Consider the following 24,425-nt stretch of genomic DNA (forward strand, 5'->3'; position numbering starts at 1 on the left):
CCCGAACGACGCAGTTGCTTTGGTGTCAGCAACAGCTTAGAAGTCAATTGCACGTTTTGCTCAATGACTCATGTTGCTTATGCAATCTTCGTTTGACAGCAAGTTATCAGGCCTTCCTGCAGAGTTTGTCAGCGACAGGTCAGCTGCTAAAACGATTGCTTCAGACAGCATGCTACACCCTACATTTGAAAATGGAAAAGGTGCAAACGTTTACAGGCTGAACACTCGCTCACGATTTCGCCTGGCGCGTCAGAGGCTGGGAGCTGATCTTACGGAGGTTTTTCAATCATGAGGGGAATGAATCGGGTAAATAGACAAGTTCCTTTCGCTCAGGTGGGGCAGTTCAGAACTAGAGGGTATAAATCTGGTGTGGGAGGGTGAGAATTCGAAAGGCAGTGAGGGGCAACGGCTGCACGCAGAGGGTGGTGCGTTTCTGGAATAAGTTACCAGTCGAGCTGGTGATGGATGGTATAATTCCAATACTGTTAAGGAATCTGGACGTGTACTTGAATAGGAAGGGTTGAGAGAGAAATGGGTCAAGTGCATGCAATCGCGACTGGATGAGTTGAGGATATCTGTTCGGAATGGACGAGTGCGACCGAAGACTGTGTTTTCAGTGCTGTCCACATCTAATGGCTCTATGATAGTGCAGGTGAAATGTTAAAAAAGATAAATAAAAAAACGAAGTAAAATTGTCTGAAGTTGTTGAATTCAAACAACTTCAGGTAATTTTATTTCAATTATTTTATTTATCTTTTTTAGTTGTGTTTTTTTTGCCACTGTTCTGTACCTCTTATTTCTTGACTGTCTCTCTTTCTCTCGCTCCCCACTCTCTCAATACCTTTTGCCTCTCCTCTTCCCGCTTTGCTACCCTTCTCCCCTGTTTTCCATTTTGTCTCTGCTTCACCCATCCCTCACTTATTTTGTCACATAGCGCTGGCTTCAGCCTGGGTCATTCACGCCTCTTAATCTCCCTTTAATCTCTCCATGCACTGTCATTATCACCTTTGCATCTGGAGCCTTGACTCACCTCCTCTCAGCGTGGTAGAAACAGCTCCATAATACTCCCCCTTTGTTTTTATCTTTATCTTTAATCAGTTAGACTCGAAACGTCAGCTCTTTTCTCTCCTTGCAGATGGTGCCAGACCTGCTGAGATTTTCCAGCATTTTCTCTTTTGGTTTCAGATCCCAGCATCCGCAGTAATTTGCTTTTATTAATGGCTCTATGGTATTGCTGGTGATATGATAACTCCAGTGTCGATGCATGAGAGGTGAGCAAGCGAACGAATTGCCTCTGGAAGTCGTGTGACGAGTATTAACAGAGATCCAGGAAAATAACACGAACGAATTGAAGCCTGAACTCTGGTTCTCCTCCGAGACTGTGCCAGGTCTGCCTAATACTGCACAATGTTTTGCATTTGTTGGCGAAAACAACTGAGACTGGTTGTTTTGCTGCCGACACATCCACCCAGTCAGGCGATCAAGTCCCGCGTCTATCCCTGTCAAATGTTTTATTGCGAAGGTGGCGCTTCCGGCTTGGTGGAGCACGTCGTTTGGAAACACAGCAACCGCACAAGCGCTGCATGTGGTCAGTGTGGGGATCGAACCCACGACCTTGGCGTTGTTAGCACCACGCTCTAACCAGCTGAGCTAACCGACCAACGCTTGCGGCTCAGCGAGAGCAAATGCCTATATTGCCGGTGCCCACAACCACGGCTGCTCTGCATTTTCTGCTTCTCATCGATCGCACGATAGTCTGAAGTATTTCCTTTCGTTGCAAAGCTTTTCAACAAAAAAAAACATTTACTTTTCCGAACGCGCATACTCGAGTTAACCATTTGCTCTGATATCTAAAAATAAGCACAATGTCCGGACGCATGCAATTTCAATCGCAACGCCACCAGCTCAGCTGCAGCTTCTCACGTTGACAAATTTCGTCTGGAGAACCGTACCTTCAACGATCGCTCACTGTTCTTCTGGATACTCACAGACCTTTGGAGTCAGGGTTATGTGCTGCTGATTAACTGCTACGAACCTTATGCCAAATGCATTGGAATTGTAATCTATCAGTGAGGTTCTTTCTGCTCCCGAACGACGCAGTTGCTTTGGTGTCAGCAACAGCTTAGAAGTCAATTGCACGTTTTGCTCAATGACTCATGTTGCTTATGCAATCTTCGTTTGACAGCAAGTTATCAGGCCTTCCTGCAGAGTTTGTCAGCGACAGGTCAGCTGCTAAAACGATTGCTTCAGACAGCATGCTACACCCTACATTTGAAAATGGAAAAGGTGCAAACGTTTACAGGCTGAACACTCGCTCACGATTTCGCCTGGCGCGTCAGAGGCTGGGAGCTGATCTTACGGAGGTTTTTCAATCATGAGGGGAATGAATCGGGTAAATAGACAAGTTCCTTTCGCTCAGGTGGGGCAGTTCAGAACTAGAGGGTATAAATCTGGTGTGGGAGGGTGAGAATTCGAAAGGCAGTGAGGGGCAACGGCTGCACGCAGAGGGTGGTGCGTTTCTGGAATAAGTTACCAGTCGAGCTGGTGATGGATGGTATAATTCCAATACTGTTAAGGAATCTGGACGTGTACTTGAATAGGAAGGGTTGAGAGAGAAATGGGTCAAGTGCATGCAATCGCGACTGGATGAGTTGAGGATATCTGTTCGGAATGGACGAGTGCGACCGAAGACTGTGTTTTCAGTGCTGTCCACATCTAATGGCTCTATGATAGTGCAGGTGAAATGTTAAAAAAGATAAATAAAAAAACGAAGTAAAATTGTCTGAAGTTGTTGAATTCAAACAACTTCAGGTAATTTTATTTCAATTATTTTATTTATCTTTTTTAGTTGTGTTTTTTTTGCCACTGTTCTGTACCTCTTATTTCTTGACTGTCTCTCTTTCTCTCGCTCCCCACTCTCTCAATACCTTTTTCCTCTCCTCTTCCCGCTTTGCTACCCTTCTCCCCTGTTTTCCATTTTGTCTCTGCTTCACCCATCCCTCACTTATTTTGTCACATAGCGCTGGCTTCAGCCTGGGTCATTCACGCCTCTTAATCTCCCTTTAATCTCTCCATGCACTGTCATTATCACCTTTGCATCTGGAGCCTTGACTCACCTCCTCTCAGCGTGGTAGAAACAGCTCCATAATACTCCCCCTTTGTTTTTATCTTTATCTTTAATCAGTTAGACTCGAAACGTCAGCTCTTTTCTCTCCTTGCAGATGGTGCCAGACCTGCTGAGATTTTCCAGCATTTTCTCTTTTGGTTTCAGATCCCAGCATCCGCAGTAATTTGCTTTTATTAATGGCTCTATGGTATTGCTGGTGATATGATAACTCCAGTGTCGATGCATGAGAGGTGAGCAAGCGAACGAATTGCCTCTGGAAGTCGTGTGACGAGTATTAACAGAGATCCAGGAAAATAACACGAACGAATTGAAGCCTGAACTCTGGTTCTCCTCCGAGACTGTGCCAGGTCTGCCTAATACTGCACAATGTTTTGCATTTGTTGGCGAAAACAACTGAGACTGGTTGTTTTGCGGCCGACACATCCACCCAGTCAGGCGATCAAGTCGTGCGTCAATTCCCTGTCAAATGTTTTATTGCCGAAGGTGGCGCTTCCGGCTTGGTGGAGCACGTCGTTTGGAAACACAGCAACCGCACAAGCGCTGCATGTGGTCAGTGTGGGGATCGAACCCACGACCTTGGCGTTATTAGCACCACGCTCTAACCAGCTGAGCGAACCGGCCAACGCTGGCAGCTCAGCGAGAGCAAATGCCTATATTGCCGGTGCCCACAACCACGGCTGCTCTGCATTTTCTGCTTCTCATCGATCGCACGATAGTCTGAAGTATTTCCTTTCGTTGCAAAGCTTTTCAACAAAAAAAAACATTTACTTTTCCGAACGCGCATACTCGAGTTAACCATTTGCTCTGATATCGAAAAATAAGCACAGTGTCCGGACGCATGCAATTTCTATCGCAACGCCACCAGCTCAGCTGCAGCTTCTCACGTTGACAAATTTCGTCTGGAGAACCGTACCTTCAACGATCGCTCACTGTTCTTCTGGATACTCACAGACCTTTGGAGTCAGGGTTATGTGCTGCTGATTAACTGCTACGAACCTTATGCCAAATGCATTGGAATTGTAATCTATCAGTGAGGTTCTTTCTGCTCCCGAACGACGCAGTTGCTTTGGTGTCAGCAACAGCTTAGAAGTCAATTGCACGTTTTGCTCAATGACTCATGTTGCTTATGCAATCTTCGTTTGACAGCAAGTTATCAGGCCTTCCTGCAGAGTTTGTCAGCGACAGGTCAGCTGCTAAAACGATTGCTTCAGACAGCATGCTACACCCTACATTTGAAAATGGAAAAGGTGCAAACGTTTACAGGCTGAACACTCGCTCACGATTTCGCCTGGCGCGTCAGAGGCTGGGAGCTGATCTTACGGAGGTTTTTCAATCATGAGGGGAATGAATCGGGTAAATAGACAAGTTCCTTTCGCTCAGGTGGGGCAGTTCAGAACTAGAGGGTATAAATCTGGTGTGGGAGGGTGAGAATTCGAAAGGCAGTGAGGGGCAACGGCTGCACGCAGAGGGTGGTGCGTTTCTGGAATAAGTTACCAGTCGAGCTGGTGATGGATGGTATAATTCCAATACTGTTAAGGAATCTGGACGTGTACTTGAATAGGAAGGGTTGAGAGAGAAATGGGTCAAGTGCATGCAATCGCGACTGGATGAGTTGAGGATATCTGTTCGGAATGGACGAGTGCGACCGAAGACTGTGTTTTCAGTGCTGTCCACATCTAATGGCTCTATGATAGTGCAGGTGAAATGATAAAAAAGATAAATAAAAAAACGAAGTAAAATTGTCTGAAGTTGTTGAATTCAAACAACTTCAGGTAATTTTATTTCAATTATTTTATTTATCTTTTTTAGTTGTGTTTTTTTGCCACTGTTCTGTACCTCTTATTTCTTGACTGTCTCTCTTTCTCTCGCTCCCCACTCTCTCAATACCTTTTTCCTCTCCTCATTATCACCTTTGCATCTGGAGCCTTGACTCACCTCCTCTCAGCGTGGTAGAAACAGCTCCATAATACTCCCCCTTTGTTTTTATCTTTATCTTTAATCAGTTAGACTCGAAACGTCAGCTCTTTTCTCTCCTTGCAGATGGTGCCAGACCTGCTGAGATTTTCCAGCATTTTCTCTTTTGGTTTCAGATCCCAGCATCCGCAGTAATTTGCTTTTATTAATGGCTCTATGGTATTGCTGGTGATATGATAACTCCAGTGTCGATGCATGAGAGGTGAGCAAGCGAACGAATTGCCTCTGGAAGTCGTGTGACGAGTATTAACAGAGATCCAGGAAAATAACACGAACGAATTGAAGCCTGAACTCTGGTTCTCCTCCGAGACTGTGCCAGGTCTGCCTAATACTGCACAATGTTTTGCATTTGTTGGCGAAAACAACTGAGACTGGTTGTTTTGCGGCCGACACATCCACCCAGTCAGGCGATCAAGTCGTGCGTCTATCCGTGTCAAATGTTTTATTGCGAAGGCGGCGCTTCCGGCTTGGTGGAGCACGTCGTTTGGAAACACAGCAACCGCACAAGCGCTGCATGTGGTCAGTGTGGGGATCGAACCCACGACCTTGGCGTTATTAGCACCACGCTCTAACCAGCTGAGCTAACCGACCAACGCTGGCAGCTCAGCGAGAGCAAATGCCTATATTGCCGGTGCCCACAACCACGGCTGCTCTGCATTTTCTGCTTCTCATCGATCGCACGATAGTCTGAAGTATTTCCTTTCGTTGCAAAGCTTTTCAACAAAAAAAAACATTTACTTTTCCGAACGCGCATACTCGAGTTAACCATTTGCTCTGTTATCTAAAAATAAGCACAGTGTCCGGACGCATGCAATTTCAATCGCAACGCCACCAGCTCAGCTGCAGCTTCTCACGTTGACAAATTTCGTCTGGAGAACCGTACCTTCAACGATCGCTCACTGTTCTTCTGGATACTCACAGACCTTTGGAGTCAGGGTTATGTGCTGCTGATTAACTGCTACGAACCTTATGCCAAATGCATTGGAATTGTAATCTATCAGTGAGGTTCTTTCTGCTCCCGAACGACGCAGTTGCTTTGGTGTCAGCAACAGCTTAGAAGTCAATTGCACGTTTTGCTCAATGACTCATGTTGCTTATGCAATCTTCGTTTGACAGCAAGTTATCAGGCCTTCCTGCAGAGTTTGTCAGCGACAGGTCAGCTGCTAAAACGATTGCTTCAGACAGCATGCTACACCCTACATTTGAAAATGGAAAAGGTGCAAACGTTTACAGGCTGAACACTCGCTCACGATTTCGCCTGGCGCGTCAGAGGCTGGGAGCTGATCTTACGGAGGTTTTTCAATCATGAGGGGAATGAATCGGGTAAATAGACAAGTTCCTTTCGCTCAGGTGGGGCAGTTCAGAACTAGAGGGTATAAATCTGGTGTGGGAGGGTGAGAATTCGAAAGGCAGTGAGGGGCAACGGCTGCACGCAGAGGGTGGTGCGTTTCTGGAATAAGTTACCAGTCGAGCTGGTGATGGATGGTATAATTCCAATACTGTTAAGGAATCTGGACGTGTACTTGAATAGGAAGGGTTGAGAGAGAAATGGGTCAAGTGCATGCAATCGCGACTGGATGAGTTGAGGATATCTGTTCGGAATGGACGAGTGCGACCGAAGACTGTGTTTTCAGTGCTGTCCACATCTAATGGCTCTATGATAGTGCAGGTGAAATGATAAAAAAGATAAATAAAAAAACGAAGTAAAATTGTCTGAAGTTGTTGAATTCAAACAACTTCAGGTAATTTTATTTCAATTATTTTATTTATCTTTTTTAGTTGTGTTTTTTTGCCACTGTTGTGTACCTCTTATTTCTTGACTGTCTCTCTTTCTCTCGCTCCCCACTCTCTCAATACCTTTTTCCTCTCCTCATTATCACCTTTGCATCTGGAGCCTTGACTCACCTCCTCTCAGCGTGGTAGAAACAGCTCCATAATACTCCCCCTTTGTTTTTATCTTTATCTTTAATCAGTTAGACTCGAAACGTCAGCTCTTTTCTCTCCTTGCAGATGGTGCCAGACCTGCTGAGATTTTCCAGCATTTTCTCTTTTGGTTTCAGATCCCAGCATCCGCAGTAATTTGCTTTTATTAATGGCTCTATGGTATTGCTGGTGATATGATAACTCCAGTGTCGATGCATGAGAGGTGAGCAAGCGAACGAATTGCCTCTGGAAGTCGTGTGACGAGTATTAACAGAGATCCAGGAAAATAACACGAACGAATTGAAGCCTGAACTCTGGTTCTCCTCCGAGACTGTGCCAGGTCTGCCTAATACTGCACAATGTTTTGCATTTGTTGGCCAAAACAACTGAGACTGGTTGTTTTGCGGCCGACACATCCACCCAGTCAGGCGATCAAGTCGGGCCTCTATCCCTGTCAAATGTTTTATTGCGAAGGTGGCGCTTCCGGCTTGGTGGAGCACGTGGTTTGGAAACACAGCAACCGCACAAGCGCTGCATGTGGTCAGTGTGGGGATCGAACCCACGACCTTGGCGTTATTAGCACCACGCTCTAACCAGCTGAGCTAACCGACCAACGCTGGCAGCTCAGCGAGAGCAAATGCCTATATTGCCGGTGCCCACAACCACGGCTGCTCTGCATTTTCTGCTTCTCATCGATCGCACGATAGTCTGAAGTATTTCCTTTCGTTGCAAAGCTTTTCAACAAAAAAAAACATTTACTTTTCCGAACGCGCATACTCGAGTTAAACATTTGCTCTGATATCTAAAATGAAGCACAATGTCCCGACGCATGCAATTTCAATCGCAACGCCACCAGCTCAGCTGCAGCTTCTCACGTTGACAAATTTCGTCTGGAGAACCGTACCTTCACCGATCGCTCACTGTTCTTCTGGATACTCACAGACCTTTGGAGTCAGGGTTATGTGCTGCTGATTAACTACTACGCACCTTATGCGAAAGGCATTGGAATTGTAATCTATCAGTGAGGTTCTTTCTGCTTCCAAACGACGCAGTTGCTTTGGTGTCAGCAACAGCTCAGAAGTCAACTGCACGTTTTGCTCAATGACTCATGTTGCTTATGCAATCTTCGTTTGACAGCAAGTTATCAGGCCTTCCTGCAGAGTTTGTCAGCCACAGGTCAGCTGCTAAAACGACTGCTTCAGACAGCATGCTACCATCTACATTTGAAAATGGAAAAGGTGCAAACGTTTACAGGCTGAACACTCGCTCACGATTTCGCCTGGCGCGTCAGAGGCTGGGAGCTGATCTTACGGAGGTTTTTCAATCATGAGGGGAATGAATCGGGTAAATAGACAAGTTCCTTTCGCTCAGGTGGGGCAGTTCAGAACTGGAGGGTATAAATCTGGTGTGGGAGGGTGAGAATTCGAAAGGCAGTGAGGGGCAACGGCTGCACGCAGAGGGTGGTGCGTTTCTGGAATAAGTTACCAGTCGAGCTGGTGATGGATGGTATAATTCCAATACTGTTAAGGAATCTGGACGTGTACTTGAATAGGAAGGGTTGAGAGAGAAATGGGTCAAGTGCATGCAATCGCGACTGGATGAGTTGAGGATATCTGTTCGGAATGGACGAGTGCGACCGAAGACTGTGTTTTCAGTGCTGTCCACATCTAATGGCTCTATGATAGTGCAGGTGAAATGATAAAAAAGATAAATAAAAAAACGAAGTAAAATTGTCTGAAGTTGTTGAATTCAAATAACTTCAGGTAATTTTATTTCAATTATTTTATTTATCTTTTTTAGTTGTGTTTTTTGCCACTGTTGTGTATCTCTTATTTCTTGACTGTCTCTCTTTCTCTCGCTCCCCACTCTCTCAATACCTTTTTCCTCTCCTCTTCCCGCTTTGCTACCCTTCTCCCCTGTTTTCCATTTTGTCTCTGCTTCACCCATCCCTCACTTATTTTGTCACATAGCGCTGGCTTCAGCCTGGGTCATTCACGCCTCTTAATCTCCCTTTAATCTCTCCATGCACTGTCATTATCACCTTTGCATCTGGAGCCTTGACTCACCTCCTCTCAGCGTGGTAGAAACAGCTCCATAATACTCCCCCTTTGTTTTTATCTTTACCTTAAATCCGTTAGACTCGAAACGTCAGCTCTTTTCTCTCCTTGCAGATGGTGCCAGACCTGCTGAGATTTTCCAGCATTTTCTCTTTTGGTTTCAGATTCCAGCATCCGCAGTAATTTGCTTTTATTAATGGCTCTATGGTATTGCTGGTGATATGATAACTCCAGTGTCGATGCATGAGAGGTGAGCAAGCGAACGAATTGCCTCTGGAAGTCGTGTGACGAGTATTAACAGAGATCCAGGAAAATAACACGAACGAATTGAAGCCTGAACTCTGGTTCTCCTCCGAGACTGTGCCAGGTCTGCCTAATACTGCACAATGTTTTGCATTTGTTGGCCAAAACAACTGAGACTGGTTGTTTTGCGGCCGACACATCCACCCAGTCAGGCGATCAAGTCGTGCGTCTATCCGTGTCAAATGTTTTATTGCGAAGGTGGCGCTTCCGGCTTGGTGGAGCACGTCGTTTGGAAACACAGCAACCGCACAAGCGCTGCATGTGGTCAGTGTGGGGATCGAACCCACGACCTTGGCGTTATTAGCACCACGCTCTAACCAGCTGAGCTAACCGACCAACGCTGGCAGCTCAGCGAGAGCAAATGCCTATATTGCCGGTGCCCACAACCACGGCTGCTCTGCATTTTCTGCTTCTCATCGATCGCACGATAGTCTGAAGTATTTCCTTTCGTTGCAAAGCTTTTCAACAAAAAAAAACATTTACTTTTCCGAACGCGCATACTCGAGTTAAACATTTGCTCTGATATCTAAAATGAAGCACAATGTCCCGACGCATGCAATTTCAATCGCAACGCCACCAGCTCAGCTGCAGCTTCTCACGTTGACAAATTTCGTCTGGAGAACCGTACCTTCACCGATCGCTCACTGTTCTTCTGGATACTCACAGACCTTTGGAGTCAGGGTTATGTGCTGCTGATTAACTACTACGCACCTTATGCGAAAGGCATTGGAATTGTAATCTATCAGTGAGGTTCTTTCTGCTTCCAATCGACGCAGTTGCTTTGGTGTCAGCAACAGCTCAGAAGTCAACTGCACGTTTTGCTCAATGACTCATGTTGCTTATGCAATCTTCGTTTGACAGCAAGTTATCAGGCCTTCCTGCAGAGTTTGTCAGCCACAGGTCAGCTGCTAAAACGACTGCTTCAGACAGCATGCTACCATCTACATTTGAAAATGGAAAAGGTGCAAACGTTTACAGGCTGAACACTCGCTCACGATTTCGCCTGGCGCGTCAGAGGCTGGGAGCTGATCTTACGGAGGTTTTTCAATCATGAGGGGAATGAATCGGGTAAATAGACAAGTTCCTTTCGCTCAGGTGGGGCAGTTCAGAACTGGAGGGTATAAATCTGGTGTGGGAGGGTGAGAATTCGAAAGGCAGTGAGGGGCAACGGCTGCACGCAGAGGGTGGTGCGTTTCTGGAATAAGTTACCAGTCGAGCTGGTGATGGATGGTATAATTCCAATACTGTTAAGGAATCTGGACGTGTACTTGAATAGGAAGGGTTGAGAGAGAAATGGGTCAAGTGCATGCAATCGCGACTGGATGAGTTGAGGATATCTGTTCGGAATGGACGAGTGCGACCGAAGACTGTGTTTTCAGTGCTGTCCACATCTAATGGCTCTATGATAGTGCAGGTGAAATGATAAAAAAGATAAATAAAAAAACGAAGTAAAATTGTCTGAAGTTGTTGAATTCAAATAACTTCAGGTAATTTTATTTCAATTATTTTATTTATCTTTTTTAGTTGTGTTTTTTTGCCACTGTTGTGTATCTCTTATTTCTTGACTGTCTCTCTTTCTCTCGCTCCCCACTCTCTCAATACCTTTTTCCTCTCCTCTTCCCGCTTTGCTACCCTTCTCCCCTGTTTTCCATTTTGTCTCTGCTTCACCCATCCCTCACTTATTTTGTCACATAGCGCTGGCTTCAGCCTGGGTCATTCACGCCTCTTAATCTCCCTTTAATCTCTCCATGCACTGTCATTATCACCTTTGCATCTGGAGCCTTGACTCACCTCCTCTCAGCGTGGTAGAAACAGCTCCATAATACTCCCCCTTTGTTTTTATCTTTACCTTAAATCCGTTAGACTCGAAACGTCAGCTCTTTTCTCTCCTTGCAGATGGTGCCAGACCTGCTGAGATTTTCCAGCATTTTCTCTTTTGGTTTCAGATTCCAGCATCCGCAGTAATTTGCTTTTATTAATGGCTCTATGGTATTGCTGGTGATATGATAACTCCAGTGTCGATGCATGAGAGGTGAGCAAGCGAACGAATTGCCTCTGGAAGTCGTGTGACGAGTATTAACAGAGATCCAGGAAAATAACACGAACGAATTGAAGCCTGAACTCTGGTTCTCCTCCGAGACTGTGCCAGGTCTGCCTAATACTGCACAATGTTTTGCATTTGTTGGCCAAAACAACTGAGACTGGTTGTTTTGCGGCCGACACATCCACCCAGTCAGGCGATCAAGTCGGGCCTCTATCCCTGTCAAATGTTTTATTGCGAAGGTGGCGCTTCCGGCTTGGTGGAGCACGTCGTTTGGAAACACAGCAACCACACCAGCGCTGCATGTGGTCAGAGTGGGGATCGAACCCACGACCTTGGCGTTATTAGCACCACGCTCTAACCAGCTGAGCTAACCGACCAACGCTGGCAGCTCAGCGAGAGCAAATGCCTATATTGCCGGTGCCCACAACCACGGCTGCTCTGCATTTTCTGCTTCTCATCGATCGCACGATAGTCTGAAGTATTTCCTTTCGTTGCAAAGCTTTTCAACAAAAAAAAACATTTACTTTTCCGAACGCGCATACTCGAGTTAAACATTTGCTCTGATATCTAAAATGAAGCACAATGTCCCGACGCATGCAATTTCAATCGCAACGCCACCAGCTCAGCTGCAGCTTCTCACGTTGACAAATTTCGTCTGGAGAACCGTACCTTCACCGATCGCTCACTGTTCTTCTGGATACTCACAGACCTTTGGAGTCAGGGTTATGTGCTGCTGATTAACTACTACGCACCTTATGCGAAAGGCATTGGAATTGTAATCTATCAGTGAGGTTCTTTCTGCTTCCAAACGACGCAGTTGCTTTGGTGTCAGCAACAGCTCAGAAGTCAACTGCACGTTTTGCTCAATGACTCATGTTGCTTATGCAATCTTCGTTTGACAGCAAGTTATCAGGCCTTCCTGCAGAGTTTGTCAGCCACAGGTCAGCTGCTAAAACGATTGCTTCAGACAGCATGCTACACCCTACATTTGAAAATGGAAAAGGTGCAAACGTTTACAGGCTGAACACTCGCTCACGATTTCGCCTGGCGCGTCAGAGGCTGGGAGCTGATCTTACGGAGGTTTTTCAATCATGAGGGGAATGAATCGGGTAAATAGACAAGTTCCTTTCGCTCAGGTGGGGCAGTTCAGAACTAGAGGGTATAAATCTGGTGTGGGAGGGTGAGAATTCGAAAGGCAGTGAGGGGCAACGGCTGCACGCAGAGGGTGGTGCGTTTCTGGAATAAGTTACCAGTCGAGCTGGTGATGGATGGTATAATTCCAATACTGTTAAGGAATCTGGACGTGTACTTGAATAGGAAGGGTTGAGAGAGAAATGGGTCAAGTGCATGCAATCGCGACTGGATGAGTTGAGGATATCTGTTCGGAATGGACGAGTGCGACCGAAGACTGTGTTTTCAGTGCTGTCCACATCTAATGGCTCTATGATAGTGCAGGTGAAATGATAAAAAAGATAAATAAAAAAACGAAGTAAAATTGTCTGAAGTTGTTGAATTCAAATAACTTCAGGTAATTTTATTTCAATTATTTTATTTATCTTTTTTAGTTGTGTTTTTTTGCCACTGTTGTGTATCTCTTATTTCTTGACTGTCTCTCTTTCTCTCGCTCCCCACTCTCTCAATACCTTTTTCCTCTCCTCTTCCCGCTTTGCTACCCTTCTCCCCTGTTTTCCATTTTGTCTCTGCTTCACCCATCCCTCACTTATTTTGTCACATAGCGCTGGCTTCAGCCTGGGTCATTCACGCCTCTTAATCTCCCTTTAATCTCTCCATGCACTGTCATTATCACCTTTGCATCTGGAGCCTTGACTCACCTCCTCTCAGCGTGGTAGAAACAGCTCCATAATACTCCCCCTTTGTTTTTATCTTTACCTTAAATCCGTTAGACTCGAAACGTCAGCTCTTTTCTCTCCTTGCAGATGGTGCCAGACCTGCTGAGATTTTCCAGCATTTTCTCTTTTGGTTTCAGATTCCAGCATCCGCAGTAATTTGCTTTTATTAATGGCTCTATGGTATTGCTGGTGATATGATAACTCCAGTGTCGATGCATGAGAGGTGAGCAAGCGAACGAATTGCCTCTGGAAGTCGTGTGACGAGTATTAACAGAGATCCAGGAAAATAACACGAACGAATTGAAGCCTGAACTCTGGTTCTCCTCCGAGACTGTGCCAGGTCTGCCTAATACTGCACAATGTTTTGCATTTGTTGGCCAAAACAACTGAGACTGGTTGTTTTGCGGCCGACACATCCACCCAGTCAGGCGATCAAGTCGGGCCTCTATCCCTGTCAAATGTTTTATTGCGAAGGTGGCGCTTCCGGCTTGGTGGAGCACGGCGTTTGGAAACACAGCAACCACACAAGCGCTGCATGTGGTCAGTGTGGGGATCGAACCCACGACTTTGGCGTTATTAGCACCACGCTCTAACCAGCTGAGCTAACCGACCAACGCTGGCAGCTCAGCGAGAGCAAATGCCTATATTGCCGGTGCCCACAACCACGGCTGCTCTGCATTTTCTGCTTCTCATCGATCGCACGATAGTCTGAAGTATTTCCTTTCGTTGCAAAGCTTTTCAACAAAAAAAAAACATTTACTTTTCCGAACGCGCATACTCGAGTTAAACATTTGCTCTGATATCTAAAATGAAGCACAATGTCCCGACGCATGCAATTTCAATCGCAACGCCACCAGCTCAGCTGCAGCTTCTCACGTTGACAAATTTCGTCTGGAGAACCGTACCTTCACCGATCGCTCACTGTTCTTCTGGATACTCACAGACCTTTGGAGTCAGGGTTATGTGCTGCTGATTAACTACTACGCACCTTATGCGAAAGGCATTGGAATTGTAATCTATCAGTGAGGTTCTTTCTGCTTCCAAACGACGCAGTTGCTTTGGTGTCAGCAACAGCTCAGAAGTCAACTGCACGTTTTGCTCAATGACTCATGTTGCTTATGCAATCTTCGTTTGACAGCAAGTTATCAGGCCTTCCTGCAGAGTTTGTCAGCCACAGGTCAGCTGCTAAAACGACTGCTTCAGACAGCATGCTACCATCTACATTTGAAAATGGAAAAGGTGCAAACGTTTACAGGCTGAACACTCGCTCACGATTTCGCCTGGCGCGTCAGAGGCTGGGAGCTGATCTTACGGAGGTTTTTCAATCATGAGGGGAATAAATCGGGTAAATAGACAAGTTCCTTTCGCTCAGGTGGGGCAGTTCAGAACTGGAGGGTATAAATCTGGTGTGGGAGGGTGAGAATTCGAAAGGCAGTGAGGGGCAACGGCTGCACGCAGAGGGTGGTGCGTTTCTGGAATAAGTTACCAGTCGAGCTGGTGATGGATGGTATAATTCCAATACTGTTAAGGAATCTGGACGTGTACTTGAATAGGAAGGGTTGAGAGAGAAATGGGTCAAGTGCATGCAATCGCGACTGGATGAGTTGAGGATATCTGTTCGGAATGGACGAGTGCGACCGAAGACTGTGTTTTCAGTGCTGTCCACATCTAATGGCTCTATGATAGTGCAGGTGAAATGATAAAAAAGATAAATAAAAAAACGAAGTAAAATTGTCTGAAGTTGTTGAATTCAAATAACTTCAGGTAATTTTATTTCAATTATTTTATTTATCTTTTTTAGTTGTGTTTTTTTGCCACTGTTGTGTATCTCTTATTTCTTGACTGTCTCTCTTTCTCTCGCTCCCCACTCTCTCAATACCTTTTTCCTCTCCTCTTCCCGCTTTGCTACCCTTCTCCCCTGTTTTCCATTTTGTCTCTGCTTCACCCATCCCTCACTTATTTTGTCACATAGCGCTGGCTTCAGCCTGGGTCATTCACGCCTCTTAATCTCCCTTTAATCTCTCCATGCACTGTCATTATCACCTTTGCATCTGGAGCCTTGACTCACCTCCTCTCAGCGTGGTAGAAACAGCTCCATAATACTCCCCCTTTGTTTTTATCTTTACCTTAAATCCGTTAGACTCGAAACGTCAGCTCTTTTCTCTCCTTGCAGATGGTGCCAGACCTGCTGAGATTTTCCAGCATTTTCTCTTTTGGTTTCAGATTCCAGCATCCGCAGTAATTTGCTTTTATTAATGGCTCTATGGTATTGCTGGTGATATGATAACTCCAGTGTCGATGCATGAGAGGTGAGCAAGCGAACGAATTGCCTCTGGAAGTCGTGTGACGAGTATTAACAGAGATCCAGGAAAATAACACGAACGAATTGAAGCCTGAACTCTGGTTCTCCTCCGAGACTGTGCCAGGTCTGCCTAATACTGCACAATGTTTTGCATTTGTTGGCCAAAACAACTGAGACTGGTTGTTTTGCGGCCGACACATCCACCCAGTCAGGCGATCAAGTCGGGCCTCAATCCCTGTCAAATGTTTTATTGCGAAGGTGGCGCTTCCGGCTTGGTGGAGCACGTCGTTTGGAAACACAGCAACCGCACAAGCGCTGCATGTGGTCAGTGTGGGGATCGAACCCACGACCTTGGCGTTATTAGCACCACGCTCTAACCAGCTGAGCTAACCGACCAACGCTGGCAGCTTAGCGAGAGCAAATGCCTATATTGCCGGTGCCCACAACCACGGCTGCTCTGCATTTTCTGCTTCTCATCGATCGCACGATAGTCTGAAGTATTTCCTTTCGTTGCAAAGCTTTTCAACAAAAAAAAACATTTACTTTTCCGAACGCGCATACTCGAGTTAAACATTTGCTCTGATATCTAAAATGAAGCACAATGTCCCGACGCATGCAATTTCAATCGCAACGCCACCAGCTCAGCTGCAGCTTCTCACGTTGACAAATTTCGTCTGGAGAACCGTACCTTCACCGATCGCTCACTGTTCTTCTGGATACTCACAGACCTTTGGAGTCAGGGTTATGTGCTGCTGATTAACTACTACGCACCTTATGCGAAAGGCATTGGAATTGTAATCTATCAGTGAGGTTCTTTCTGCTTCCAAACGACGCAGTTGCTTTGGTGTCAGCAACAGCTCAGAAGTCAACTGCACGTTTTGCTCAATGACTCATGTTGCTTATGCAATCTTCGTTTGACAGCAAGTTATCAGGCCTTCCTGCAGAGTTTGTCAGCCACAGGTCAGCTGCTAAAACGACTGCTTCAGACAGCATGCTACCATCTACATTTGAAAATGGAAAAGGTGCAAACGTTTACAGGCTGAACACTCGCTCACGATTTCGCCTGGCGCGTCAGAGGCTGGGAGCTGATCTTACGGAGGTTTTTCAATCATGAGGGGAATGAATCGGGTAAATAGACAAGTTCCTTTCGCTCAGGTGGGGCAGTTCAGAACTGGAGGGTATAAATCTGGTGTGGGAGGGTGAGAATTCGAAAGGCAGTGAGGGGCAACGGCTGCACGCAGAGGGTGGTGCGTTTCTGGAATAAGTTACCAGTCGAGCTGGTGATGGATGGTATAATTCCAATACTGTTAAGGAATCTGGACGTGTACTTGAATAGGAAGGGTTGAGAGAGAAATGGGTCAAGTGCATGCAATCGCGACTGGATGAGTTGAGGATATCTGTTCGGAATGGACGAGTGCGACCGAAGACTGTGTTTTCAGTGCTGTCCACATCTAATGGCTCTATGATAGTGCAGGTGAAATGATAAAAAAGATAAATAAAAAAACGAAGTAAAATTGTCTGAAGTTGTTGAATTCAAATAACTTCAGGTAATTTTATTTCAATTATTTTATTTATCTTTTTTAGTTGTGTTTTTTTGCCACTGTTGTGTACCTCTTATTTCTTGACTGTCTCTCTTTCTCTCGCTCCCCACTCTCTCAATACCTTTTTCCTCTCCTCTTCCCGCTTTGCTACCCTTCTCCCCTGTTTTCCATTTTGTCTCTGCTTCACCCATCCCTCACTTATTTTGTCACATAGCGCTGGCTTCAGCCTGGGTCATTCACGCCTCTTAATCTCCCTTTAATCTCTCCATGCACTGTCATTATCACCTTTGCATCTGGAGCCTTGACTCACCTCCTCTCAGCGTGGTAGAAACAGCTCCATAATACTCCCCCTTTGTTTTTATCTTTACCTTAAATCCGTTAGACTCGAAACGTCAGCTCTTTTCTCTCCTTGCAGATGGTGCCAGACCTGCTGAGATTTTCCAGCATTTTCTCTTTTGGTTTCAGATTCCAGCATCCGCAGTAATTTGCTTTTATTAATGGCTCTATGGTATTGCTGGTGATATGATAACTCCAGTGTCGATGCATGAGAGGTGAGCAAGCGAACGAATTGCCTCTGGAAGTCGTGTGACGAGTATTAACAGAGATCCAGGAAAATAACACGAACGAATTGAAGCCTGAACTCTGGTTCTCCTCCGAGACTGTGCCAGGTCTGCCTAATACTGCACAATGTTTTGCATTTGTTGGCCAAAACAACTGAGACTGGTTGTTTTGCGGCCGACACATCCACCCAGTCAGGCGATCAAGTCGTGCGTCTATCCCTGTCAAATGTTTTATTGCGAAGGTGGCGCTTCCGGCTTGGTGGAGCACGTCGTTTGGAAACACAGCAACCGCACAAGCGCTGCATATGGTCAGTGTGGGGATCGAACCCACGACCTTGGCGTATTAGCACCACGCTCTAACCAGCTGAGCTAACCGACCAACGCTGGCAGCTCAGCGAGAGCAAATGCCTATATTGCCGGTGCCCACAACCACGGCTGCTCTGCATTTTCTGCTTCTCATCGATCGCACGATAGTCTGAAGTATTTCCTTTCGTTGCAAAGCTTTTCAACAAAAAAAAACATTTACTTTTCCGAACGCGCATACTCGAGTTAACCATTTGCTCTGATATCTAAAATGAAGCACAATGTCCCCACGCATGCAATTTCAATCGCAACGCCACCAGCTCAGCTGCAGCTTCTCACGTTGACAAATTTCGTCTGGAGAACCGTACCTTCACCGATCGCTCACTGTTCTTCTGGATACTCACAGACCTTTGGAGTCAGGGTTATGTGCTGCTGATTAACTACTACGCACCTTATGCGAAAGGCATTGGAATTGTAATCTATCAGTGAGGTTCTTTCTGCTTCCAAACGACGCAGTTGCTTTGGTGTCAGCAACAGCTCAGAAGTCAACTGCACGTTTTGCTCAATGACTCATGTTGCTTATGCAATCTTCGTTTGACAGCAAGTTATCAGGCCTTCCTGCAGAGTTTGTCAGCCACAGGTCAGCTGCTAAAACGACTGCTTCAGACAGCATGCTACCATCTACATTTGAAAATGGAAAAGGTGCAAACGTTTACAGGCTGAACACTCGCTCACGATTTCGCCTGGCGCGTCAGAGGCTGGGAGCTGATCTTACGGAGGTTTTTCAATCATGAGGGGAATGAATCGGGTAAATAGACAAGTTCCTTTCGCTCAGGTGGGGCAGTTCAGAACTGGAGGGTATAAATCTGGTGTGGGAGGGTGAGAATTCGAAAGGCAGTGAGGGGCAACGGCTGCACGCAGAGGGTGGTGCGTTTCTGGAATAAGTTACCAGTCGAGCTGGTGATGGATGGTATAATTCCAATACTGTTAAGGAATCTGGACGTGTACTTGAATAGGAAGGGTTGAGAGAGAAATGGGTCAAGTGCATGCAATCGCGACTGGATGAGTTGAGGATATCTGTTCGGAATGGACGAGTGCGACCGAAGACTGTGTTTTCAGTGCTGTCCACATCTAATGGCTCTATGATAGTGCAGGTGAAATGATAAAAAAGATAAATAAAAAAACGAAGTAAAATTGTCTGAAGTTGTTGAATTCAAATAACTTCAGGTAATTTTATTTCAATTATTTTATTTATCTTTTTTAGTTGTGTTTTTTTGCCACTGTTGTGTATCTCTTATTTCTTGACTGTCTCTCTTTCTCTCGCTCCCCACTCTCTCAATACCTTTTTCCTCTCCTCTTCCCGCTTTGCTACCCTTCTCCCCTGTTTTCCATTTTGTCTCTGCTTCACCCATCCCTCACTTATTTTGTCACATAGCGCTGGCTTCAGCCTGGGTCATTCACGCCTCTTAATCTCCCTTTAATCTCTCCATGCACTGTCATTATCACCTTTGCATCTGGAGCCTTGACTCACCTCCTCTCAGCGTGGTAGAAACAGCTCCATAATACTCCCCCTTTGTTTTTATCTTTACCTTAAATCCGTTAGACTCGAAACGTCAGCTCTTTTCTCTCCTTGCAGATGGTGCCAGACCTGCTGAGATTTTCCAGCATTTTCTCTTTTGGTTTCAGATTCCAGCATCCGCAGTAATTTGCTTTTATTAATGGCTCTATGGTATTGCTGGTGATATGATAACTCCAGTGTCGATGCATGAGAGGTGAGCAAGCGAACGAATTGCCTCTGGAAGTCGTGTGACGAGTATTAACAGAGATCCAGGAAAATAACACGAACGAATTGAAGCCTGAACTCTGGTTCTCCTCCGAGACTGTGCCAGGTCTGCCTAATACTGCACAATGTTTTGCATTTGTTGGCCAAAACAACTGAGACTGGTTGTTTTGCGGCCGACACATCCACCCAGTCAGGCGATCAAGTCGGGCCTCTATCCCTGTCAAATGTTTTATTGCGAAGGTGGCGCTTCCGGCTTGGTGGAGCACGTCGTTTGGAAACACAGCAACCACACAAGCGCTGCATGTGGTCAGAGTGGGGATCGAACCCACGACCTTGGCGTTATTAGCACCACGCTCTAACCAGCTGAGCTAACCGACCAACGTTGGCAGCTCAGCGAGAGCAAATGCCTATATTGCCGGTGCCCACAACCACGGCTGCTCTGCATTTTCTGCTTCTCATCGATCGCACGATAGTCTGAAGTATTTCCTTTCGTTGCAAAGCTTTTCAACAAAAAAAACATTTACTTTTCCGAACGCGCATACTCGAGTTAAACATTTGCTCTGATATCTAAAATGAAGCACAATGTCCCGACGCATGCAATTTCAATCGCAACGCCACCAGCTCAGCTGCAGCTTCTCACGTTGACAAATTTCGTCTGGAGAACCGTACCTTCACCGATCGCTCACTGTTCTTCTGGATACTCACAGACCTTTGGAGTCAGGGTTATGTGCTGCTGATTAACTACTACGCACCTTATGCGAAAGGCATTGGAATTGTAATCTATCAGTGAGGTTCTTTCTGCTTCCAAACGACGCAGTTGCTTTGGTGTCAGCAACAGCTCAGAAGTCAACTGCACGTTTTGCTCAATGACTCATGTTGCTTATGCAATCTTCGTTTGACAGCAAGTTATCAGGCCTTCCTGCAGAGTTTGTCAGCGACAGGTCAGCTGCTAAAACGACTGCTTCAGACAGCATGCTACCATCTACATTTGAAAATGGAAAAGGTGCAAACGTTTACAGGCTGAACACTCGCTCACGATTTCGCCTGGCGCGTCAGAGGCTGGGAGCTGATCTTACGGAGGTTTTTCAATCATGAGGGGAATGAATCGGGTAAATAGACAAGTTCCTTTCGCTCAGGTGGGGCAGTTCAGAACTAGAGGGTATAAATCTGGTGTGGGAGGGTGAGAATTCGAAAGGCAGTGAGGGGCAACGGCTGCACGCAGAGGGTGGTGCGTTTCTGGAATAAGTTACCAGTCGAGCTGGTGATGGATGGTATAATTCCAATACTGTTAAGGAATCTGGACGTGTACTTGAATAGGAAGGGTTGAGAGAGAAATGGGTCAAGTGCATGCAATCGCGACTGGATGAGTTGAGGATATCTGTTCGGAATGGACGAGTGCGACCGAAGACTGTGTTTTCAGTGCTGTCCACATCTAATGGCTCTATGATAGTGCAGGTGAAATGATAAAAAAGATAAATAAAAAAACGAAGTAAAATTGTCTGAAGTTGTTGAATTCAAATAACTTCAGGTAATTTTATTTCAATTATTTTATTTATCTTTTTTAGTTGTGTTTTTTTGCCACTGTTGTGTACCTCTTATTTCTTGACTGTCTCTCTTTCTCTCGCTCCCCACTCTCTCAATACCTTTTTCCTCTCCTCTTCCCGCTTTGCTACCCTTCTCCCCTGTTTTCCATTTTGTCTCTGCTTCACCCATCCCTCACTTATTTTGTCACATAGCGCTGGCTTCAGCCTGGGTCATTCACGCCTCTTAATCTCCCTTTAATCTCTCCATGCACTGTCATTATCACCTTTGCATCTGGAGCCTTGACTCACCTCCTCTCAGCGTGGTAGAAACAGCTCGATAATACTCCCCCTTTGTTTTTATCTTTACCTTAAATCCGTTAGACTCGAAACGTCAGCTCTTTTCTCTCCTTGCAGATGGTGCCAGACCTGCTGAGATTTTCCAGCATTTTCTCTTTTGGTTTCAGATTCCAGCATCCGCAGTAATTTGCTTTTATTAATGGCTCTATGGTATTGCTGGTGATATGATAACTCCAGTGTCGATGCATGAGAGGTGAGCAAGCGAACGAATTGCCTCTGGAAGTCGTGTGACGAGTATTAACAGAGATCCAGGAAAATAACACGAACGAATTGAAGCCTGAACTCTGGTTCTCCTCCGAGACTGTGCCAGGTCTGCCTAATACTGCACAATGTTTTGCATTTGTTGGCCAAAACAACTGAGACTGGTTGTTTTGCGGCCGACACATCCACCCAGTCAGGCGATCAAGTCGGGCCTCTATCCCTGTCAAATGTTTTATTGCGAAGGTGGCGCTTCCGGCTTGGTGGAGCACGTCGTTTGGAAACACAGCAACCACACAAGCGCTGCATGTGGTCAGTGTGGGGATCGAACCCACGACTTTGGCGTTATTAGCACCACGCTCTAACCAGCTGAGCTAACCGACCAACGCTGGCAGCTCAGCGAGAGCAAATGCCTATATTGCCGGTGCCCACAACCACGGCTGCTCTGCATTTTCTGCTTCTCATCGATCGCACGATAGTCTGAAGTATTTCCTTTCGTTGCAAAGCTTTTCAACAAAAAAAAACATTTACTTTTCCGAACGCGCATACTCGAGTTAAACATTTGCTCTGATATCTAAAATGAAGCACAATGTCCCGACGCATGCAATTTCAATCGCAACGCCACCAGCTCAGCTGCAGCTTCTCACGTTGACAAATTTCGTCTGGAGAACCGTACCTTCAACGATCGCTCACTGTTCTTCTGGATACTCACAGACCTTTGGAGTCAGGGTTATGTGCTGCTGATTAACTACTACGCACCTTATGCGAAAGGCATTGGAATTGTAATCTATCAGTGAGGTTCTTTCTGCTTCCAAACGACGCAGTTGCTTTGGTGTCAGCAACAGCTCAGAAGTCAACTGCACGTTTTGCTCAATGACTCATGTTGCTTATGCAATCTTCGTTTGACAGCAAGTTATCAGGCCTTCCTGCAGAGTTTGTCAGCCACAGGTCAGCTGCTAAAACGACTGCTTCAGACAGCATGCTACCATCTACATTTGAAAATGGAAAAGGTGCAAACGTTTACAGGCTGAACACTCGCTCACGATTTCGCCTGGCGCGTCAGAGGCTGGGAGCTGATCTTACGGAGGTTTTTCAATCATGAGGGGAATGAATCGGGTAAATAGACAAGTTCCTTTCGCTCAGGTGGGGCAGTTCAGAACTGGAGGGTATAAATCTGGTGTGGGAGGGTGAGAATTCGAAAGGCAGTGAGGGGCAACGGCTGCACGCAGAGGGTGGTGCGTTTCTGGAATAAGTTACCAGTCGAGCTGGTGATGGATGGTATAATTCCAATACTGTTAAGGAATCTGGACGTGTACTTGAATAGGAAGGGTTGAGAGAGAAATGGGTCAAGTGCATGCAATCGCGACTGGATGAGTTGAGGATATCTGTTCGGAATGGACGAGTGCGACCGAAGACTGTGTTTTCAGTGCTGTCCACATCTAATGGCTCTATGATAGTGCAGGTGAAATGATAAAAAAGATAAATAAAAAAACGAAGTAAAATTGTCTGAAGTTGTTGAATTCAAATAACTTCAGGTAATTTTATTTCAATTATTTTATTTATCTTTTTTAGTTGTGTTTTTTTGCCACTGTTGTGTACCTCTTATTTCTTGACTGTCTCTCTTTCTCTCGCTCCCCACTCTCTCAATACCTTTTTCCTCTCCTCTTCCCGCTTTGCTACCCTTCTCCCCTGTTTTCCATTTTGTCTCTGCTTCACCCATCCCTCACTTATTTTGTCACATAGCGCTGGCTTCAGCCTGGGTCATTCACGCCTCTTAATCTCCCTTTAATCTCTCCATGCACTGTCATTATCACCTTTGCATCTGGAGCCTTGACTCACCTCCTCTCAGCGTGGTAGAAACAGCTCCATAATACTCCCCCTTTGTTTTTATCTTTACCTTAAATCCGTTAGACTCGAAACGTCAGCTCTTTTCTCTCCTTGCAGATGGTGCCAGACCTGCTGAGATTTTCCAGCATTTTCTCTTTTGGTTTCAGATTCCAGCATCCGCAGTAATTTGCTTTTATTAATGGCTCTATGGTATTGCTGGTGATATGATAACTCCAGTGTCGATGCATGAGAGGTGAGCAAGCGAACGAATTGCCTCTGGAAGTCGTGTGACGAGTATTAACAGAGATCCAGGAAAATAACACGAACGAATTGAAGCCTGAACTCTGGTTCTCCTCCGAGACTGTGCCAGGTCTGCCTAATACTGCACAATGTTTTGCATTTGTTGGCCAAAACAACTGAGACTGGTTGTTTTGCGGCCGACACATCCACCCAGTCAGGCGATCAAGTCGTGCGTCTATCCCTGTCAAATGTTTTATTGCGAAGGTGGCGCTTCCGGCTTGGTGGAGCACGTCGTTTGGAAACACAGCAACCGCACAAGCGCTGCATATGGTCAGTGTGGGGATCGAACCCACGACCTTGGCGTATTAGCACCACGCTCTAACCAGCTGAGCTAACCGACCAACGCTGGCAGCTCAGCGAGAGCAAATGCCTATATTGCCGGTGCCCACAACCACGGCTGCTCTGCATTTTCTGCTTCTCATCGATCGCACGATAGTCTGAAGTATTTCCTTT

At 45.9% G+C, this 24,425-nt stretch overlaps 10 non-coding genes across 10 annotated transcripts; all 10 read right to left on the minus strand.

The window, feature by feature from the left end:
- Nucleotides 1–1,586: 1,586 nt before the first annotated feature.
- On the minus strand, nt 1,587–1,660 carry trnav-aac (transfer RNA valine (anticodon AAC)). Its single transcript has one exon. It is a non-coding gene; the product is annotated as a tRNA-Val (tRNA).
- Nucleotides 1,661–3,674: 2,014 nt separating this feature from the next.
- On the minus strand, nt 3,675–3,748 carry trnai-aau (transfer RNA isoleucine (anticodon AAU)). The gene has a single exon. It is a non-coding gene; the product is annotated as a tRNA-Ile (tRNA).
- A 1,870-nt stretch (nt 3,749–5,618) lies between these two features.
- trnai-aau (transfer RNA isoleucine (anticodon AAU)) lies at nt 5,619–5,692 on the minus strand. Its single transcript has one exon. It is a non-coding gene; the product is annotated as a tRNA-Ile (tRNA).
- Nucleotides 5,693–7,562: 1,870 nt separating this feature from the next.
- trnai-aau (transfer RNA isoleucine (anticodon AAU)) lies at nt 7,563–7,636 on the minus strand. The gene has a single exon. It is a non-coding gene; the product is annotated as a tRNA-Ile (tRNA).
- A 2,010-nt stretch (nt 7,637–9,646) lies between these two features.
- On the minus strand, nt 9,647–9,720 carry trnai-aau (transfer RNA isoleucine (anticodon AAU)). The gene has a single exon. It is a non-coding gene; the product is annotated as a tRNA-Ile (tRNA).
- Nucleotides 9,721–11,731: 2,011 nt separating this feature from the next.
- On the minus strand, nt 11,732–11,805 carry trnai-aau (transfer RNA isoleucine (anticodon AAU)). Its single transcript has one exon. It is a non-coding gene; the product is annotated as a tRNA-Ile (tRNA).
- A 2,011-nt stretch (nt 11,806–13,816) lies between these two features.
- Nucleotides 13,817–13,890, minus strand: trnai-aau (transfer RNA isoleucine (anticodon AAU)). Its single transcript has one exon. It is a non-coding gene; the product is annotated as a tRNA-Ile (tRNA).
- Nucleotides 13,891–15,902: 2,012 nt separating this feature from the next.
- On the minus strand, nt 15,903–15,976 carry trnai-aau (transfer RNA isoleucine (anticodon AAU)). Its single transcript has one exon. It is a non-coding gene; the product is annotated as a tRNA-Ile (tRNA).
- Nucleotides 15,977–20,071: 4,095 nt separating this feature from the next.
- On the minus strand, nt 20,072–20,145 carry trnai-aau (transfer RNA isoleucine (anticodon AAU)). The gene has a single exon. It is a non-coding gene; the product is annotated as a tRNA-Ile (tRNA).
- Nucleotides 20,146–22,155: 2,010 nt separating this feature from the next.
- On the minus strand, nt 22,156–22,229 carry trnai-aau (transfer RNA isoleucine (anticodon AAU)). Its single transcript has one exon. It is a non-coding gene; the product is annotated as a tRNA-Ile (tRNA).
- Between the last annotated feature and the right edge of the window lie 2,196 nt (nt 22,230–24,425).

The sequence above is a fragment of the Chiloscyllium punctatum genome, chromosome 17 (assembly GCF_047496795.1).
Source record: "Chiloscyllium punctatum isolate Juve2018m chromosome 17, sChiPun1.3, whole genome shotgun sequence".
Taxonomy (NCBI): Eukaryota; Metazoa; Chordata; class Chondrichthyes; order Orectolobiformes; family Hemiscylliidae; genus Chiloscyllium; species Chiloscyllium punctatum.